Source organism: Danio rerio, chromosome 14, assembly GCF_052040795.2.
Source record: "Danio rerio strain M-AB ecotype USA chromosome 14, GRCz13ab, whole genome shotgun sequence".
NCBI classification, from domain to species: domain Eukaryota; kingdom Metazoa; phylum Chordata; class Actinopteri; order Cypriniformes; family Danionidae; genus Danio; species Danio rerio.
In genome coordinates, this window is record NC_141034.1 from 50,241,388 (window position 1) to 50,264,405 (window position 23,018).

Below are 23,018 nucleotides of genomic sequence, written 5' to 3' on the forward strand. Positions count from 1 at the left end.
TTCTAATTTATGAGATCCTAAATGTCTGAGTGATCTGTTTGTATGTAGTGAGCATATCTGTAATGTATTGAGGTTTTTGGCCATTTAGTGATTTATAGACAAGTAGTAATACTTTAAACTCTATTCTAAATGTAACTGGGAGCCTGTGTAAAGACCTGAGGACAGGAGTGATGTGCTCTGATTTCCTGGTTCTGGTCAGAATCCTGGCCGCAGCGTTCTGGATGAGCTGCAACTGTCTGACTGTGTTTTTGGGAAGGCCAGTGAGGAGTCCATTCGGTAATCCACCCTGGTGCTGATAAAAGCATGAACAAGTCCTCACTGGAAACAAAGCATCTGATTCTTGCAATGTTTTTGAGATTACAGTATGCTGATTTACTAACTGCTTACTGACATGACTACTGAAACACATATCTGACTCCAGAGACACACCAAGATTCTTGACCTTATATTTTGTTGTTTGACCGCTACAACCAAGATACACAACCTCATCTCTGTTCCCAAACACAATGACTTCAGTTTTCTCTTTGTTTAACTGAAGAAAATTTTGGCACATCCAACTGTTAATTTCATCAGTGCATTGGCAGAGGGTGTCATTGGGGCTGTAGTCAAGTAAGTAGATCTGAGTGTCATCAGCATAGCTGTGGTAGGAGATTTGGTTCTTTCTCATTATTTGGCTCAGAGGAAGCATATAAAGGTTAAACATTAGAGTTAACAAATCGATTCATTACCTTTTAATTAATCAATACCAATTCTTCAATCCCAAATTTAATCTTTGTTTTCTGGTGCACTTCCTACCCAATAACCGCAAAAAAAGCTTTGTGTTTGGTCACTTAAAATAACAAATAATTTTATCAACTTATTAAGATAAACTAATAATGAATGTTTTGATCATCCTACTAGTGTTTCAACTGCAGATAAATGCCAATAAAATGGCTTTTAAACCATGTATCAGTACATTTACACTTTCCAAGGTTTTAGCAAAAACAGGAATTATACACACACACAAAAATTGGGGATTTTCCTAAAAATTTGCTAGATTTTTGTAAAAAATCTTGGTTTAAAAAAGCAACTTACAAATTTAACGCAAACCTAATTTAGGGTTTTTACAATTGTAGCTTAATAATAGGTTAATAATAATATTATGAGCAAGTAATGGGTTACACTGTATGGTTTACTATGTGTTGTCCCAACACAAATTGTTTAAGTTAACTGAACCGTTTTTACAAATTTAAGTGGATTGAACATGAAACAATTAGGCCCAATCCCAATTCGACCCCTTAGTCCATCCACTTGTCCCAATTCTCTTTATCTTAAAGGCATAGGGCATAGGGGAAGGGCTAGATAGCTCTCGAAACCGAAGGGGTAAGAAAATTTCCCAGAATTCACAGTCTACAACAGCAGCAAGGCTGCACACAGAAGTAAGGAGATGCACAAAATACTATTTTATGTAATGAATATGAATTTTACAACAAACAAACAACTCTTCGGTCGTTTGAATCAATCAGGTAACGTGTCACAGCATCAGTAAACTGCTACAATCTTTCGCTTTCACGCTTGTACCCGTTTGAAAACCTCAGAAACTGTTGGTTGGTTCCTGTTGGTTGTACAGCTTTGTTTACCAACCAAATTTGTGGACGTCATTATAAGGACACAGATCACTCTGCCTATTCATGCCAGAGTCTTGCGGAAATAGTGTTTGACAGGTGGCAATTTGTGTGTAACTTATCTTTATTTATGTATGATTTGGTTGTGGGTAAAACAAAGGACATGCGGGTCAGGGAGTTGAAACAGTAGGCTACAATTAATTAATTTGTTATGAATGATAATTATTCATAAATAATTATTTCACCACCGCCTACGATGACGATGCCTTCGTCTATCGCAATGTTTCACGTTAGACATCGTCTGATGCCAAATTGGTCGACATCACCCAACCCCAATATAACTCCACATTTTTGTTTCAGTAAACCACTGATTATTAAAAACACCCTTAAAAACTGAGGTACAAACCAAACCATCATTTTAGTGTTCATTACAGCACTAATATCTGCTGTTACACTGAATAAGAAAAAGCCCGGCTAGTGTCTGTTCAAGAGCAAACATGCCTCCAATCTGGAGAGTGTGGTAATGCCTGTGTAAGCAAAGCAGAGATCAATATAATGAGAGGGGGGTGGAAGCGCAGCATACAGCATCCAGGAGCGAATGGGCTTTAAACACCAGCTCTTCAATAGCTTAATGTGTACATAAAAGAACATGCTGCGTCCTCGGCGCCGATTCGCAGACAGCATCCAGTTCAATTAGTTATTCGCACCTGTTCCCCAAGCCATTTCTCAAATTAATGTAATTCTGGATAATTGGAAAACAGCGTCTTCTTTCACAGCCATTTACAATTCACAGCAGCATCAAATTATTGAGTCTTACTAAGCGTATGATTGGAGCAGACACTGACATATAGAGAGGATACGTCGATCCGCCAAAGACCCTGAAAGTAGCTAAAATGACCAGTTTTAAAAGGCCAGCTTCACAATACCCAACAATTAAGTCCAGAGTTTGACAAGTCCCAATTACTGGCGAATCAAACTCCTGAGATTGTACCTATAGGAAAGCCGAAGTGAGAATTAGACGACTGCGCCTATCCAAACAGCAGCAGGGAAAAAAAGTCGTCCCTGATGAACCGCATGCGTCTTTTTCACTGCATTTACCACATCGGGTCAATTAAGCTAATTAGACTAAGAGGAGACCAACAATTTCACATTCCTTCATTGGAGCTAAAGTGCCGATTGATTGTGAGAGAACGGTATAGGTGGGAGGCTTTTAACGAGGCCTGAAATAATTGCTTCGGGGGCTGCCATTCTGCAAACGTGCTCAGATCTTCTGCTTTTTTCAATCCTAAATCATTCATACCATTAAAAGTTCAGTAACCGATTCCAAAGCCTCGAGCATCAAACAGAATTCAACCCCAGATCCTGCCTTTGGGATTTTCTGGACGCTCTAAAACAGATTCTCATTTGGTTCATGTTTGAATTGTTTTTTATTTTTGTTTTTTGCTTTTTAAAATGCTGCAATTTTTAACGTCGTCTGCATAAAAGAAAAGCCGAACCATTTGAATTTAGATGTGTTTTTAAAGCACGTGACTGTGGGAGATCTCAAGATAATTTAAACCATTTGGACAGAAGAGATTAGAGAGTTCGCAGCTTTAATAATGAGTCATTGTTTTTATCTATTCGTTCATTTTCCTTTGGCTTACTCTCTATTTTAGAGGTCACCCCAATGGAATGAACCACCAACTATTCCAGCATATGTTTTACAAAGGGGATGCCCTTCCAGCTGCAACCGAGTATTGGGAAACACCCATACACTCTCATTCACACACATACACTTCGGCCAATTCAGTTTATTCAATTCACCTAAAGTGCATGTCTTTGGACTGTGGGGGAAACCCCCTTGAACCAGCAACTTTCTTGCTGTAAGTCAACACTGCAAACCACTGAGCCACCGGGCGTACAAACCGCCCATTTGTAATTATTTTATACAGTGAATTATTCATTCATTCATTTTCTTTTCGACTTAGTCCCTTTATTAATCCGGGGTCGCCACAGCGGAATGAACCACCAACTTATCCAGCTTGTTTTTACGCAGCGGATGCCCTTCCAGCCGAAACCCGTCCCAGGGAAACATCTACCTACTGCGCCACTGCGTCGCCCCTAACATGACAAATTGAGTTTGTTTATTAGATTTGAAAAATGTACGTGGATTGAACCTCAAACAATTAAGCTGTCCCAAAAAGCTCTTTGTTTTTGTGTTTAAATTGTGTTGTTTTTGCTTATTTAAAATAAGCAGTTTGAGCAAACCACAAATATATATATTTTTTAAGGTGTATGCTGGTAATTTGTTTATTATATTTTATGAATCATTCACTCATGAATAATGCATAAAACAAGAACTCTCTCAAAATAGATCTATTTAAGCCATCTGGTGAACTTGTGTTTATACTGCAATATACACTCACCGGCCACTTTATTAGGTACACCTTACTAGTACCGGGTTGGACCCTCTTTTTGCCTTCAGAACTGCCTTAATCCTCTGTGGCATTGATTCAACAAGCTACTGGAAATATTCCTCTGAGATTTTGCTCCATATTGACATGATAGCATGCCGGAGTTGCTGCAGATTTGTCCATTATGCGAATCTTCCATTCCACCACATCTTAATGGTGCTCTATTGGATTGAGAGATCTGGTGACTGTGGAGGCCATTTGAGTACCTACACCATTACACCACCAGCAGCCTGAACCACTGATACAAGGCAGGATGGATCCATGCTTTCATGTTGTTGACACCAAATTCTGACCCCACCATCTGAATGTCACAGCAGAAATCGAGACTCATCAGACCAGGCAACATTTTTCCTGTTCTTAGCTGACAGGAGTGGCACTCGGTGTGGTCTTCTGCTGTTGTAGCCCATCTGTCTCAAGGTTGGATGTAATGTAATGTGTATTTACTGGATGTGTTGTGCGTTTAAAGATGCTCTTCTGCAGACCTCGGTTGTAACAAATGCTTATTTGAGTTACTGTTGCCTTTCTATCAGCTGGAACCAGTCTGGCCATTCTCCTCTGACCTCTGATATCAACAAGGCACCTAATAAAGTGGCTAGTGAGTGCATATTACAGAAAAACTAATATTGCAATGTCAGTTTTTTCAATATTGAGCAACCCTAACCGTAACCATCCCATAATATATCATTTTTCCATTCTTTTTACTCACAAACAAATGCAGTTTTTCAGTCACATTGCACTAATCACGGTGTAACACATCTTCATAAACCCACAAGACGAGTTCTCAGACAGAATTCAAACCCAGCTCTGCATTTGGAATTTTCTAGATGCTCTAAAACATTTCAGATTCTCATTCAGTTCATTTTCATTTAATCCTGTGCATGCTTAAATCTTTTCCCCCTCTCTCTCTCTCTGTTTCTCTCTTCCTCTGCTTTCAAATTGCCACAATTTCCAACAAAGCAAACCAAATCGTCTGCATAAAAGAAAAGCCATTTGGATGAAATGAAATTTTCTAAGCGACGCCGACAGAATGAATTTATTAGGGTTGCGCGTGTGACAACCATTTCCCTCCGACAAGCTTGGTTTCCAATTAGCAACAATGTGGCATATGCTGAGAGATGTGAGATTTCTCAGTGTGAACTCATTTTAAATTCGCCTACGCTGGTGAGAGGGGTCTGAACCACCAGCTAAGGATGCTGAGCTTCATTTGCAACAGATAACAGATTTAATGGCTTATGCTCTTTGACAAATAAGCTGCATTTTCAGACCTATTTAGGGATGTCTACACATTTTACATACGCCCGTGTGGCGCTATCCACACTCCCCGCTAAAGCTGTGCGAATATCACAAGCTTTCTGTGAAAGGAAGACATATCGGTGTGAATTATGCATACCGTCTTCTTACCCGGCAGTGAAGTCGAGAGCTGCGCAGGCAGAGATGCAGCATTACCCCATTCGTTCTCATCCTCCGTCATGCCGCTCTCTGTTCTATCTGTGGGGCTATTTTCCAGGCTGCGGGTGAAGATAGAGTTTTGCAAAACACATCTCGAGGCTTTCTAGATTATTCTGCTGTCAGTCAAAAAGAAGAAACGTAAAAACAGAAATAGCGCTCACTCTTTAGATGCTTTTTCTAATGCGGAAACTCTTTGTTTTTTAAGAAATTCAATAAAAACTAGGTGGCACGGTGGCTCTGTGGTTAGCACGATTGCCTCACAGCAAGAAGGTCGCTGGTTTGAGCCCCAGCTGGGCCAGTTGGCATTTCTGTGTGGAGTTTGCATGTTCTCCTCATGTTGATGTGGGCAGTGGCGGATTTACATTTACATTTTACATTTAGTCATTTAGCAGACGCTTTTATCCAAAGCGACTTACAAATGAGGACAAGGAAGCAATTTACACAACTAAGAGCAACAATGAATAAGTGCTATAGGCAAGTTTCAGGTCTGTAAAGTCTAAGAAGAGAAGTATTAGTAGTATTAGTTTTTTTCTTTTTTTTTTTGTACAGTTAGTGTGATATTCAAAGAGGCAATTGCAGATTAGGAAGTGAAGTGGAGACTAAATAGTTGAGTTTTTAGTCGTTTCTTGAAAATAGCGAGTGACTCTGCTGTTCTGATGCAGTTAGGGAGTTCATTCCACCAACTGGGCAGATTGAGCGTGAGCGTTCGCGAAAGTGATTTCTTCCCTCTTTGGGATGGAACCACGAGGCGACGTTCATTCACAGAACGCAAGTTTCTGGAGGGCACATAGATCTGCAGAAGTGAGAGCAGATAAGAAGGAGCTAGGCCAGAAGTCACTTTGTAGGCAAACACTTTGTAGGATTTAGGCATGGGCAATATGCAAAATCAGCATCTTGCTGAGGGCAGCACGGGGAGACGGTGCAAAACAAAAACAAAAACGCATCCTGGTAAAAATCATGTGGCCCAGTAAGCTTTGAGATATGTTTTACTTTATGTAAGTGTATTAATCCCAAGAGTGGCAATGCCAGAATAAAGATGTTAGTGGCCATTTACATTTGGCCTCTTTTGCACGCACAAGTTTGTTATTCTCTGTGCAACTGAAACAACTCTGGTTCTCTGTGCGCATGTATCAGTTTGCTTTCACCATTCCCGCACACCTCCTGGGGTTCATTCTTCATAGCTCGCTTAAATGATCTAAGATTACTTGGCAGATCCCGGATCTTTTAATCTTGATATCTGATCTCTGGCTAATTTGGTTCTTCAAATAAGTTCGTGAATCAGAAATGTCTGGATGAACTGATCTGAGATCGCTGTGTGTTGTGAAGGACAGATCTATCGATCCTCGAAATCATGATCAGCAATGCAACGATTGGCTGACGGGAAAGCAGCGTAATGACATCATCTGATTAATATTCAATTATCCATGTGAGCAAAATTACATCAAATTAGCAGTAAACGGTTTGTTAAATATGACACGCAATAACCTTCCACATTTGTTGTGAGCTGCAGGCTTTACACTTTCATGTGTCAAGAGTATTCATCATGTATTTCAATGCATATTAGTGTATTTAGTTTACATTTAGGGAAGATTTTCTTTATTATGGTAGCCTACAAGTTTTTTAATCGGCGTAAGGAAAAACTGTATAAATAAATTTTGCATCAAAAAAGCATTTTTATATCGGTAAAGGTGTTAATCACCAGCATATTAGCTGTCAAAACATGTGCATGACCGCATAAATTATTATCCTTTTTTAAAAAAAGAAGTTGAATATTTTGCATGTACGCGTTTGTATCTAAATAGATCAGATCAATACATTTTCTCTTTGAACCACCAGATGGCAGTCTTTGTACTTTTATTTCAGTGCAGATTGCAAAACTTTTATTAATATATGTATTTTGAACTCCAAATCCATCTGAGTAATCTACTTGCAAAGAACGGACCCCTGGTGTGAATCCCGGTTGTTTACAAGCACTCTGATTAAATATGCGCTGATCATGCGCTGTGAAACCGGAGTAACAGCCTTTTATTTTACTTATGACCCGAGGTTTCGGCTCGCAGTGAGTTTTGCTAGTTGAAAAAACTGAAGTTGATGTGATGATGATGTTATTTTGACTAAGTATTGTTATAGAAGCAGAAAAGATGGATAATGAGGCAGTGAGGTAACACTTCATAACATTAATTCTCGGCCTTGAGTCAAGTCTGAAATAAACAGATAATTCTATAAAACATACAGTTGAAGTTGGAATTTTTAGCCCCCCTGTTTTTTTTATTCCCCAATTTCTGTTTAACGGAGAGAAGATTTTTTTAACACATTTCTAAACATAATAGTTTTAATAACTCATCTCTAATAACTGATTTATTTTATCTTTGTCATGATGACTCTTCTATGATGATGATGACACTTCTATACAGCTTAAAGTGACATTTAAAGGCTTAACTAGGTTAATTAGGTTAACTAGGCAGGTAAGGCTAATAAGACAAGTTATTGTATAATGATGGTTTGTTCTGTAAACTATCGGAAAAAAAAATAGCTTAAATTGGCTAATAATTTTGACCTTAAAATTATGTTTTAAAGAAATTAAAACTGATTTTATTCTAGCCAAAATAAAACAAATAAAAAAACTATCGTTAGACATACTGTGAAAATTTCCTTGCTCTATTAATTATAATGTGGGAGATATTTAAAAAAGAAAAACAAAATCAAAGGGGGGTTAGGGGTAATAATTCTGACTTCAACTGTATTTTTGTATTTTATAGAATTGTCAAAATTAATTGTTTTCAATTTATGTCTAGAATTGATTTCTGTTATTTATAATAATAATTGTATAATAATAATAAGAATTATTATTATTTATGTAATAACTATAATTTTTTTAATAAGTTAAATTCTTGCTTTGTCCATATTTTCCCCAAAGTTAGGGTAAAACAACAAACATTTTTTAGAATGTACGTTTTTATTGGTCCTTGACTATATTAACTTGATGGAACCTTCTAGAACCATACTTCTATAAACCAACTATTCATAAGCCTGAGGGAGGAGGGGAGGGCGAACTTGGAGACGGTGCTCACTGCAGAGCCATTTGAGCAGAGCTGAGCTCCAGCGAGGGGGAGCATGAGCTCTTGCTCCTCCTCCTATAAGCTGTTTTAATGCGTACACCAACCCCACCCCTAACCCTACCCCCAGTGACATCACTCTTAGAAGAAGTGCAAGAAAGGAGGAGCAAGAGCTCATGCTCCCCCTCGCTGGAGCTCAGCTCTGCCCAAATAGCTCTGCAATGAGCCCCACTTGTGAATTTGGGATGGTTCACCCAAGATACCATTCAAGCTAGCACCGCCACTGGGTGTGGGTTTCCTCAGGGTGCTCCGGTTTCCCCACAGTCCAATTGAATAAACTAAATTGGCAGTAGTGTATGACTGTTTGTGAGTGTGAGAGTGTATGGGTGTTCCCAAGTACTGGGTTGCAGCTGGAAGGGCATCCGCTGTGTAAAACATATGCCGGAATAGTTGGTGGTTCATTCCGCTGTGGCGACCCCTGATAAATAAGGGACTAAGCCGAAGGAAAATGAATGAATAAAACTCATCCCTGCTATCTGCGATCTGTGTCTGGATAGAGTATTGACTCTCGTCCCAGTAGAATATGAATAATCATGGCAAGCAAACGCAATTTCTCCCATGAGCAAACATGCTGCAGCAACACTCCAAATAATCTTAATTAAACAACACTGTTGATTCTGTTGCAAGGTTAGAATGCTACTGTTTCAGCACTGATATGCAGTAGTCACATCACAAGATCTGCAATGTGGATTTGGGATTATAATTACCCTACTATATCATACCCTACAGTTCAAAACAGGTGATTTGTGGAGGCATTGCAAAATTTACCCTTATAGCGGAAAACATTTCATTTGGGTGTGTTTTTAAAAGGATCACTCCACTTTTTTGGAAATAGGTTAACAGTTTAACTGTTGAGTTGTACCATTTACCATTTTACCAGGAGCACTTTTAGCTTAGCTTAGCATAGATCATTGAATCAGATTAGACCATTAGCACCATTATCAATAATAATCATTTTTGATAAATTTTCATTTTTATTTATTGATTCATTTTCTTTTCGGCTTAGTCCCTTTATTAATCGAGGGTCGCCACCACGGAATGAACCGCCAACTTATCCAGCACATGTTTTACACAGCGCCCTTCCAGCCACAACCCAAATGGAAAACACCCATACACTCTTGCCTTCACACACATACACTACAGACAATTTAGCTTGTTCAATTCTCCTATAGCGCATGTCTTGGACTGTGGGGGAAACCGGAGCACCTGGAGGAAACCCACACCAACACGGGGAGAAGATGCAAAGTTTGACCCCTCTGTAGTTGAATTGTGTACTAAGATAAACAGATTAAAAAGTTGCTATTTTCAATGCTGATGTGTCTATAGGAACTATACTCTCATTTTGGCGTGATAATCAATTAGCTTTGCTGCTGTACCATGGCTGCAGCAGGTGCAATGATATTATGCAACACCTGAAAATCTAAATAATAACTGGGTCTGTCTTGATATCTATTTTTTGTTGGACGATATATTGCACCAAAATATATTGAGATAGATGATATTATTGTTATTTTAAGTTTTAATGCCAGAATGACAATATATAGTGAACTCTTCAAAAGAACAGATAATATTTTATTCTTATGAATATTTCATTTAATTATTGTCCTTTTAACAGTTTAATAATGAGGCATTGGAATCAGAATATGAAAACACATATCCTAAATAAATAATAATAATGTTGACACAAAAAGTGCAAGGTAAAGAGTAACAGAGGCTGCGATATCTGTTACCAATAAAATTTAGTTCAGTTGTCAGACACTCACATAAAAATATACAGTAATTTACAGCAAATACTTTGGCATTTTTAACCATACTGACAGCTCCAATAGAGATAAAGATGTTGCACAATCAGCTATAGTGTTGCTAGAATTGGTTTTTATTTATGGGCGATATATTTTGCATCACCAAAAATGATTGAGATCATGTGCATGTGTTAAAAAATTGTATATTTGACAGGCATAATAATAACAGCAGCAATTTAAGTTCCTTGATTATTACGCCAGAATGAGAGCATAGTTTAATATAGATGAATAGATGAAATATAGATGATCGCTTTCAAGGTATACCTTGGTTTGTAAAAGGTTTTAAAACCGCCAAAATTTTCTCTAGTGCCGTTTCTAAGGTATCTGCAAGATTTTTGTATTTACGTTTTTTTTTATCTCTCTCGTTTTTAACCCTTTGATGCACAAGCTGTAAAATAGATACAGAAAAAATAAGCTTCGACAGGTCACTTAAGACCCATGTAGTGCATCAAGGGGTTAAGACAGCAGTATCTCCAGCAGAAAATATATCCAAAGATGCCATTTAAATGGTAAAGAAATCAGTGTTTTTGAGACAAATGACGACAGCAGAGATCAATGATTGATTTGAATTATTTACCCTGACATGTTCACTGCTCCAACATATTTAAATGTTAATCAAAATAAAATATAGTGTGTTCAAAGGGGGAAAAAAGGTGTTAGTTTTTTACCCAGCCATTTAAAAAGAATATCTTTCAGAGCAGTCATCACAATACCGTGATACCACGATATTTTTATCCAAGGTTATTATACCTTCAGAATCTTATACCGGCCCATGCCTAGTTAGTAAAATGCAACTACAGAGGAGTCAAGCTTCAAATAGGAAAATTATCGAAAGCCCTTTTTTTTTTTTTTTTAAGCGAGATGCTAATGGTCTAATCTGATAATCAATAATTTATGCTAAGATAAAAGCTCCTGCCAGACCTGGAGATCAGCTGAATGGATTCAAAAATGGTAAAACTCAACTGTTTAACTTGTAAAATGAGCATATTTCCAAAAAATAAAAAAAATGGAGTGCTCCTTTAAGGCCTGTGACTGTGTAAGATTTCAAGCTAATTTAAAACCTTCAGAGATAAGAGATTGTAAAATTTGTATTGTACTTTATTTAAACAGTGACAAGACTATAAAGTGTTATTGTAGACTGTTCAGACAACAATAAACAACGTAGTGCACTGCTTATTTCATAAGTATGTCTACTCTATTGTATTCATCTACAGTTGAAGTCAGAATTATTAGCCTCCCTGTTTATTTTTTCCCTAATTTCTGTTTAACGGAGAGAAGGTTTTTTTCAACACATTTATAAACATGTTAGTTTTAATAACTCATTTTCTAATAACCGATTTATTTTATCTTTGTCATGATGACAGTAAATAATATTTTACTAGATATTTTTCAAGACACTTCTATACAGCTTAAAGTGACATTTAAAGGCTTAACTAGGTTAATTAGGTTAACTGGGCAGGTTAGGGTAATTAGGCAAGTTATTATATAGCAATGGTTTGTTTTGTAGACAATTGAAAAAATATTTAGCTTAAAGGAGCTAATAATTTTTACCATAAAATGGCATTTATAAAATTAAAAAACTGCTTTTTTTCTAGCATAAATAAAAAATAAGACTTTCTCCAAAAGAAAAAAAAAACTATCAGACATACTGTGAAAAATGTCCTTGCCCTGTTAAACATCATTTGGAAAATTTTAAAAGAGAAAGCAAAATTCAAAGGGGGGCTAATAATTCTGACTTCAACTGTATGCTAGTAATTTGCTAGTAATTTGTCAATTATATTTTATGCATTACTCACTTCCCTCCAGAATCATTCCAATCAATCCAAATAAATGATTTCTTTCCAAAATAGATCTCTTTAAGCCATCTGGTGAAAATTGTATTCATATGGCAATATATATCACCAAATACCAAAATATCACAATGTTTTTTCCCAATTTGGTGACCATAATCATAACTATCCCATAATAATAATAATTTTTTTGTTCTTTTGTCCCTTGCATAACCGACAAGGGCGTGTGTGTGTTTTCCATCACATTGCACTATTCGCAATGTAATGCATCTTAATAAACCCATACAAGACAGTATATCCTCTCCCACTAACTAGATGGATGGGTGGATTGACAGAGCGATGAATGGCGAGTGGCGTAAAAAGGATGTTTATCCCTCCCTCCACCCCTGCTCTGGGAAGGACAGTTCCTAAGTGCTTGTGGATTTTATGTTTACGGTGTTTTATAGGGCAGATCCAGGAGCCAAGAGCTGTAAAATGTTGTGAGAGGGAGGAGAGAGAGGACAGGGGGGTGGAGGCAATGTTATTGTAAATCCAATCTTTATTGAGAACAACAGACAAACAGTCCTCCCCGCTCCAGCCCACCTCTCCATCACTCTCCCTTATTGACTGATCGACTTCTGGAAGTTTCAAAGTGCGAGCGTTCGTTTGTATGCTTTCGCTCGCTTCAATGCTCGTTTAAATTCTGACCTTCATAACACAAAGGCAAACACACGGGCAAACTAAAAAGGCCCTCTGTGTGATTTAATCCGGCCAGCAGGTCAATTATCCTCAAATTGTTTTGTCATTCGATGGCTCTATTATCGCTCAGTAGCACCTAATGAGCCTCCACGAGTGCTTAACGTAATCAGCGTAGCCAGATTTCAGGAGATCTAAACCAAAACACTCAATAAGAGCTTAAAACCGGTGCAATTTGGGTCAGTCCCAATACTTATCCCTGCAGCCTTGGTCACCTGAGTGCACGATAAAGTAAGTGTGCAAGACCGTCTCAGGTATAAATCTTTTAATGCACATTAAATCTGTAACACCACTCCAGGGAAGTTTCCAGGGCATTTGAGGGCAAGCGTAATTCATCAGGCTCACAAGCTCGAAACAACTATGCAGTGGAAGTTAATTTAATTATGTCACATACGGTGTGTGTAAAACAAAGTGTTGCACATTACATTTATACTAAGTTGAGCATGCTGCTTTTTGATCTCGTTAATTTCAACAAGACAATGCAAAACCACATTTTGCACACATTACAAAGTCCTGGCTGCGGAGGAAGAGGATACGGGTATCTGACTGGCCTGCCTGCAGCCCCAACCTGTCTCCAATAGAGAACGTGTGGTGCGAAGACCCTGTACTGTTGCCCATCTTGAAGGTTGATTTAGGCCGTACTCACACTAGGTACAGTTGCCTCGAACGGGGCCAAAGCACGCTTGTCCCCCCTCCCGTCTCCCCCGACGGCCCGCACTCACACCATATCGGGCCTCGGCACGCTTACGTCATCGCTGCTGCTCTCTTCAGTGAGAAGCGCTCTCTATGGCAAGCCTTTTTAGCATTTAAATCTTTGTTCTGACTCCATAAATATATTTAGAGATATCTCTAATTATATTTTGACTAGTCATAATTATAATTCCACTACTCAGAATGACAATTAGAGATATCTGCAATTACAATTGTACTAGTACGAAATCAGATTGGAGATATCTGCAAATATATTATGACTAGTCATATTCCTCCATTGACTTCCATTAAAAAATATTTGCAGATATCTCTAAATGAGTTTTGATTAGTCACAATTGTAATTAGATATATCTCCAAATGAATTTTGACTAGTAACAATTGTAATTAGAGATATCTCTGAGTTTTTACTAGTCATAATACATTTGGAGATATCTTTAATTAGTCATATTTAGAGATATTTACAAATATATTTGAAGATATCTCCAATTAATTTACTAATAGTCGAATTACAGTTGTAGGTATCTTGAATTGGATTTTTTGACTAGTCAAAATTCATTTAGAAATATCTCTAATTACAATTGTGGCTAGTCAAAACTCATTTAGAGATATCTGCAAATATTTTTTAATGGAAGTCAAGGGAGGAATATGACTAGTCATAATATATTTGCAGATATCTCCAATCTGACTAGTCGAATTATAATTATGACTAGTCAAAATATAATTAGAGATATCTCTAAATATATTTATGGATAGTCAGAACAAGGTTTAAATGCTAAAACGGCTTGCCATACGCTCTCACCCAGCAGCACAGTGGAGATTTCTCTAGTAATATCCTTTCAGTCGTTTGTTATGCAGTGACATGCAGTCAAATATTTCGCCAAACAGTCCTTAGGGATTCGGTGACACGCAGTCAGATATTTCACCGCCACTTTTGGCGCTCATAAACAATCATAAGGCCCTTGTGCTGCAGGAATGAGGATGTCTGCTGAAGGCGCGCAGTTAGAGGATTGCGTCTTTAATAAACGACGGCAGTTTGCGTTCACTGAACAGTAAGAATGATTAATAAATCCATATCAAACAGTCCCTTAAAATTCACGTATCGCTTTCAGTTTCGGGCTTTGGCACGTTTTGCACTCACACACAAGCGTACCGTGCCAAAGCCCAAGTGAACCGCGCTCAGGCACACCTCTTCCAACCCGGCCAGGGCCGGCCAAGTGAACCGTGCTTGAGCGCGATTCAGCGCACTCACACTTCTCAAACGATCCGGGAAACGGGCCTGGGCACGGTACGGATGGCATAGTGTGAGTAGTCCCTTATACTTCTGCACTGAGTGATCATCGTGACCCATGATTAGGGCCGAACGAAATCTGCGGACATGTTTTGCTATTTCTGCCCAGAATTTTGTAAAAGATCTAGGGATTTATGCTGAATTATTTTGGGAGTATCATAACTAAAACCTTAAAGAGTAAAGGAACACCAAAAGATTTTTTTTGAGCTGTTGACGGTCATTTATGTGTCCCACGTTGCTAAAAACAATATTAGGACACATATATTACACAAAAAAAGTGAAAATAGGTTGTTTTTGCGTTACTTCGAGCAAATTTGTTCTTCCGGTTTGAAAAGAGTTTTTGAAGCTGCGACACGCCGATCAGATCCTTGCGTGTATTCCAGCGTGTAGACTGGCTGTCTGTACCTGGGAGTACTTTGTGACGTCTATGAGTGTGCTGCATTCATTCATGATGGAATCGCTTGCTTACCAAATACATATAGACTCTGGGAGACTTGGGATGTCTGAATATCACGTTTAACAACTATAGTGAGACGCGATCCAGCGGTACATCCTTGATAAACTGTCCAACGTGCACTGCTCTCTGCCTGGAGCTCAGAGGAGCGCATGACAGCGTGTGACTTTGTGTGTGTGGCTGTGTCTGTGGTCACGTGATGTCTGTTTTCAGTGGACGGAGGGCTGTTCAGAAATGCTAGGTAAAACACGGTGTGGATTATTTTTGTTCTAAAATGCCGTTTTAACACTAAGACACATTAGTGTCAACAGGGCCTGAGTGTGTATTTTTCACGAGTGGGTTTGCGATGGGGGCGGGGTGGAGGATCGGCGATGTCGCTCAGCATCGTGTTGTCTAATGGCTATCGGCCCAATCCTAGATCACACAATTATGTCTTTTTTGTCATTTCTTTAAAACCCGTTTAAACACATTTTAATCTTTTTTTTATTATTTGTTTTCTGTTTTTATTTCTTATACTTGTTTCTTTATATAAAAATAAACTTGCCTTGCAATTTGGGAAATAAATCATCTGATAAACAACAAAATATAAGCATTAACAAAAATAAGTCAGTCACTGCTGACAGCAGAAACTGGGTCCTAAAAAACAATAATGATTTCAAACACAGCAGCAAATCTACAACAGAACAGCTGAAGCACATTACAATCAAGATGTTCAATAGTCCTGTCAAAGTCCAGAGCTCATTCTGACTGAAATGCAAAACAGACACTGAGAAGCTCATCCAGAAAATGAGGACTTCAAGTCTGCTAAAAGTGGATCTACAGGATCTGAGTCACAGGCTGCCCTCGGTTTGGCTTTTCTATCTTGGCTTCATTTTTGTTAAATAAATCAAATATGTCATGTGATGCTGATCATCTGAGGATTTATCTCCCAAACTGCCAAGATCCACATAGTTTTGTTTTTTATGATGTCCTGATATATTCAACAGGGGCTCATTGGGAAAATGTGCGCAGGGTTTTATTTCCCTTTTTCAAATATTTGCCAAATGATGTTCAACAAAGCATGGATTTTTCACAGTATTTCCCAAAATTGTTTGTTTTATTTAACCTAAAACCATTATTATGAATATTATCAATATTATATAATATATGGCCAATATTATCAGTTCCCTTAAGCAATATATTATTTTCGATTGTCTACAGAACAAACTACTGTTATACAATGATTTGCCTAATTATCCTAACTTGCCTAAATAACCTAATTAACCTAGTTAAGCCTTTAAATGTCACTTTAGGCAGAATACTAAAATATTGAAAAATGGCAAAGATAAATCAGTTATTAGAAATGAGTTATTAAAACTGTTATGTTTAGAAATCTGTTGAAGAAATCTTCTTTATTTTCAATATTTTATTGCATTTTTTCCAGATAATATACAAACTTACAAATGAATATGAAAAATAGAAGTCAGCAAAGAGATGACTTGAAATATATACATAGCAACAAAAACAAGAAAACTGTACAACTCTTAAATCAAACGTACACTTTTCTACCCTGTTCTATGCACCATCCCTCCCATTTCCCACCCCTCCCTATTTTCTGAGGCCTTCAATAAGAACGCAAAGATTTATCAAGACACTGATAAATAAACCAATAAAAAAATAAGTAAATTAATAAATATTTATGGGTAGATACAGAATAAACACTAAGTCTCTCTTTCTCCCTTTCGAAATTCTAGTCAGCAGGTTCTGAAATGTTAAGGGTATCAAAGACAGGCAGTATGGGGCTCCATGTTTTGTTAAAGGAGTTCAGTGATCCTTTAAAGCAGTGGTCACCAAACTTGTTCCTGGAGGGCCGGTGTCCTGCAGATTTTAGCTAAAATCCTAATCAAACACACCTGAACCAGCTAATCAAGGTCTTACTACTACTTGAAACACCCAGGCAGGTGTGTTGAGGCAAGTTGGAGCTAAATCCTGCAGTGACACCGGCCCTCCAGGACAGAGATTAGTGACCCCTGCTTTAAAACAATATCTCAGTTTATAAAAATACATACAATGTAGAACCTCTCTAATCCAGTGTTTTGATGATGGAGGGGACAGGTGTTTCCATTTGAGGAGAATTGCGCGCCTAGCGAGCAAGGTGGTAAAGGCAATGATGCAGCGTGTTGATGTTTGTGTAGTTGAGGTTTGAAGATAACCAAAAAGGGCAGTCAGAGGGCCAGGAGTGATGCTTACATTAAGAGCTTGAGAATTTTTTTTTAAAAACATTAGACCAATAGTTTGTTAATTTTGAACATGACCAAAACATGTGAAGGTAATCGGCTGGTGACTGCTTACGTCTTTGCAAAAATAGTCATTCAGTTAAATAGAAATTTCTTGTGGGGAAATTTAACTGTATTTCTCGGTTCTCAAAAATGCAGCCCTGGGAACATATTTCCAATAAGCCTGGATTAAAAACAGAAAACAACAAAATTCAATACTTTAATCTTTTCACATCTCAGTCTAAGTGGTCAAGTGTGTGTATTGGGACAGACCCTTTACCAATATTACTCTGAGTGAATTTTCTCAATCTGCCAACCATGAGCATGTTCTTGCACAACATCTAAAATACATGTTGGAGACTATCGATTTCCACTGTAATATTTCGAGAGAAAAAAAAGTCACTGCTTGGTGAAAGTTACATCCCAGTGATAAACTTTAATAAAACACAGACCTGCTTCCCAGCTCTGCTCCTGGACTGCCGCCAACACTGCACATTTTGGATGTGTCCCTAAACAAACACTCCTGAATCAACTCATCAGCTCTTTAATAGAGACTCCAAGACCCGAAACCAGGACTGCAAAACAATATTTGCTTTAGTGGGGGAGAAACGCACACAAACACACACAATAACACTGGAATATTAACTACAATAGTACATCGAGGTTGGTTTACCAGTGTGTATAAATCCATATACATAACTGCCTTTACTAACATAAATTTATTTATTTAATTTTGTTAACGTTAGTTCATCAAATAAAGTTTTTCATTGTTAGTTCATGTTAACTCACAGTGCATTAAGGAATATTAACGGACATTGATTTGGATTGTAATAATGATTATTGGTACGTCATGGTGGTGCAGTGGGTAGCACTATCACCTCACAACAAGAAGGTCGCCGGTTTAAGCCCTGACTGGGTCAGTGGGCATTTCTGTGTGGAGTCTCCCATTGTTCACGTGGTTTTCCTCCAGGTGCTCCGGTTTCCCCCACAGTCTAAACATGAGTCTATATGTCTTTCCCAGAAAGGGCATCCACTGCGTAAAACATATGCTAGCAAAGTTTGCGGTAGAGGTCGGCATTCCCGTGGCTGTACCGCAAGAGCCGCGGGACTCGACAAGATTTCTTGTGGCGTGGGAATAAGTTTCAGAATAAATCACAGGAGTGGTCGGTAACTGGTGTGATTTGAACGGGACAGGCGGTCTAACAATATCGCTACCGACTCCTGAGCGAGCGAGCACGCATATGTATGTGTGTGAATGAGAGAGCGTGTTGCTGTGTGTCACTTGTTTGTTGCTGTCTATGTGTGTGTGTGTGTGTAAATGAGAGAGAGAGCGTGATGCTGTATGTCGCTTGCTTGGTGTTGTGTGTGTGTGTGCTTATACAGACTCTGGTGGACTCTGTATCATGTAGGTTGGTGGTTTTTGGTTTTGTTCTACCCCATGGTAGGTAGAAAATGGGGCGAGTCGGACAGCGGGACAACAAATGCTGAATATAAGCAGGAGCGGTCAGGTAAAGGGACTAAGCCGAAAAGAAAATGAATGACTGAATAATGATTATTGTTTATTTTAAGTTCATGTTAGTAAATACATTAACTAATGAAACTTTACTGTAAAGTGTGACCGAATTTCCCATTGACTACAATGCAAAAACCTAGCAGCTTCCACAATTGTTTTTATTTTTATTTTTTTGTACAACAGATACTGATGCATTTTCATCTTATTGGTACTCATTTGCATTTATCTTGACGGCTTCAGCTATATTAATATTTTTTTCACAGATGGATCACTTCACTTTATAGGACCTTGATGTATAACCACAAGACCGCGAAGATTAATTTTATTTTGCCTGTATGAGTTTTTTAACTCTCAATGTGCTTATATTCACTGACTTACATTTTATAAATGTCATATATAAAAGACAGCTAATAACCTTCTGTAATGTTCTACTTTAGAAAAGAGGCAACACACATCATGAGTTGCTTGAGAGTGAATAATTTAGTAGCAAACTTTTATTTTAAGGTGAACTATCCCTTTGATGTAATGCACATTTGTCAGTTCTTTATAAAAACAGAATACTTTAAATGCACAGTGACTGCAGACTTAAATATTTAGCACCAATTTATCATCCGATTTACCTCAGTCTTATAGATTTGAATTAAATGCATAAACATTATGTTTAGGCCTAAATGTTTTTGAGTGCGCTGGACTGGTCCTGAAATATTTATCAAAAATATATCATAAATGCTCGAAGTTTACCATGAAATCAAAACATCCTGATAAACCCTACATTTTTATACTAACATGAGATGATTTTTAGGTAATTTGAAAATATGTATAATTATATATGATATATAATGCAAATATTTATCAGAACTGGAATTTTTCATGTTAAAGTGACATGATTATGCTTTAAAAGTCATAAAAGTCAACAAAAATAACATGATCGTTATTTAAAAACCACATCAACATCCTTTAAAATTACATTGATGTGTTTATTTCTAGAAGCAGGCTGCCTTGAGAATGATGCAGCAGGCCCTATTGCATTTCATATCTCCAAAAAGGCAGAGTTGTTCATCCAGAAATTCAGAATCTTCAGTTTCTCTGTGAAATGCGCACACTACAAACTTCCAGAAACACCTCAATTACAGACATTACCAAGTATGAAGCGATTTCCTTGCCATTAATACTGTATAACGTGACTATGTCAACTTTGAAAAAATATATGACTGTGATTCACGTTAACCTACCAAGATTCATCGTCAAGATTTTTGGGGAAAAGAAATGTTCACAAGACATTGTTAAATGCAAATGCTGTCATTTTGCAGTAGTTTTATATCAACATTTATAACATGCACTGACCGGCCACTTTATTAGGTACAACTTACTTGTACCAGGTTGGACCCCATTTTGCTTTCAGTACTGCCTTAATCCTTCATGACAGAGATTCAACAAGCTACTGGAAATATTCCTGAGATTTTGCTCCATATTGACATGATAGCATCACGCAGTTGCTGCAGATATGTTGGCTGGATATCCATGATGCTAACCCCGGTTCCACCACATCCCAAAGGTGAATGTTCTTCCCCATTCTGATGTTCGGTTTGAACTGCTGCAGATTGTCTTGACCATGTTTGATTGTATGATTGGCTGATTAAATATTTGCAGTAAAGAGCAGTTGGAAAGGTGTACCTAATAAAGTGGCCAGAAAGTGTAGAAGTTCTATAATGAAAACTTGTCTACTGTCAGAAAAATGTGATTTGTGATATTCTAATAAACTTTAAACAATTCTGGGTTTTCCTCACCCAACGTTTGGTCAAAATATGAACAAATGTTGGGTTAATTTAATCAATTAAATTTAAACACTTTTAAACCCAGTGGTTGGCTTTGTCCATATTTGGCCCAACATTGGGTTAAAACAACCCACCATTTTTTAATGTAATAACAACTTGTTTTACCTCTCAATCAACTTTACGTCTTGCCTGCAAACTCTATAAAGCAACACAACAGACACGATCATCTTCACAGCGCATTCCTGCACTCGATTGCGCACTTCAATGAGATGCACACTTAGCAGTCCTGGGCAGTTCATTCCAACCTCCAAATTAATGACCATTGGACAGTCTGTTAATCCTCACGCTTTTACACCGAGACCTACGGCCACCCGATCAATGCGTCAACTGGGAGAGATGAATCAATGCCCTGTCAGACACACCTCCCTCTCTCTCTCTCTCTCTCTCTCTCATTCTTAGTCCTCTCCCTTTTCAGCTTCTTTTTCTCCTCGTCCACTTGTTCACTTTTCACTAGGAAAGCACAATGTATTGTTTCAGCATTGATATCGCAGTGTGAATATGGCTGCACGATATAAAAAAATAACAGTGTGAAATTTTGTGATATATTGCGATATTATTATAATTTCACAAGACGGCTCTATTTTGGATAAAATTCATAATTTTACATTGATTCAGACCAGGGGTGTTCAAACTCAATCCTGGAGGGCCGGTGTCCTGCAGATTGTAGCTCTTACTTGCCTCAACACACCTGCACGGATGTTTCTAGAAAGCCTAGTAAGAGCTTGATTGGCTAGTCCAGGTGTATCTGATTAGGGTTGGAACTAAACTTTGCAGGACACCGGCCCTCCAGGACCGAGTTCGGGCAGCCCTGATTTAGATCATTTTGTAAAAGTGCATCTGCATAAAATATCCAAACTAAAACGAACAAATGAAAGCACAGATGAAAACAGTAGAACTTATTTAAAAATTAAATAAGCAGTGTTATTGATGGAGTCTTAACAATAACATTCAGCTAAAGAAATTCAATTATCAAATCTAAAATAACACTGTATAGTCTTCATTGTATTTTTAATGTGTTGTGTTTCCTGGCTAATTACAATCCTGACTCAACAACGCATACTGCGATGAAACTATTTCAGATTTGCACATTGCGATATCGGTGCAGAAACAATATTTTGTTCAGTCCTTAATGTGATCATTCGCAGTAGTCATATGGCAGGATATGCAATGATGAGTCTATTTTAATTTTCATGCGTTTTTGAGAACATTATCTACTTTGGAGTCATTTCAAAGGTCACTGAAAACACACTTATTGTCTTTAGCGTTTAATCATGTCGTGAGTTTGTTTGCATGCATTTTGTGTATTTTTGTTCAGCACTTTGGTACCCATTGTGGTTGGTTGAAATAAAATGAAGTTGAGTTTTAAGGCCTTTGACTGTATAAAGACTTTTAAAGCCTTTGGGCAAAATAAATTGTACCATTTATAATTTAACAAATATTAATCCTATTGGATAATGTATATTTTTATGAATCAGTTATTGTACCTGACTCTCTAAAATGCTAAAACTTCAATCTTTTTAAATTTGTATTCATCTATGTTTGTAGATGAATTTTTATGCAGATGCACTTCTCTACAGAATCATCCCCATCAAAGTCTAAAATTATTCATTCTTTCCAAATTGAAATATTCCGGTCATCTGGTGAAAGTGTATTCATATTGCAATGTGTATAAATAATTAACAATGTGCAGAATAACATCGCAATGTTAGCTTTTTACAATATTGTGCAATCCTACTTTCCACCCATTTCTCATAGTAAAGTTTATTTATAAACTAATTTCGAGAGGAACACGTGCTGATGATTGATAGCAGCTGGTCTCAGACGATTCCTAAATTATTATAACTAACCAGAGTATCTTACTTTAGTCATCTTCGTCATGAAGACCCCCTTCCACCCATACTCCCCATACTCCATTCCTTGTCAGGGCAGCACGGAGGCCCAATGGTTAGCATCGTTGCCTCACAGCAAGAATGTCACTGACTCTTTACGTGGCCAAGTCTGCATTTCTGTGTG

The 23,018-nt window shown here is 37.7% G+C and overlaps 1 protein-coding gene across 5 annotated transcripts in view; it reads right to left on the reverse strand.

The window, feature by feature from the left end:
* macrod1 (mono-ADP ribosylhydrolase 1) overlaps positions 1-23,018 on the reverse strand; it is a 196,325-nt gene that overhangs the window by 151,149 nt on the left and 22,158 nt on the right.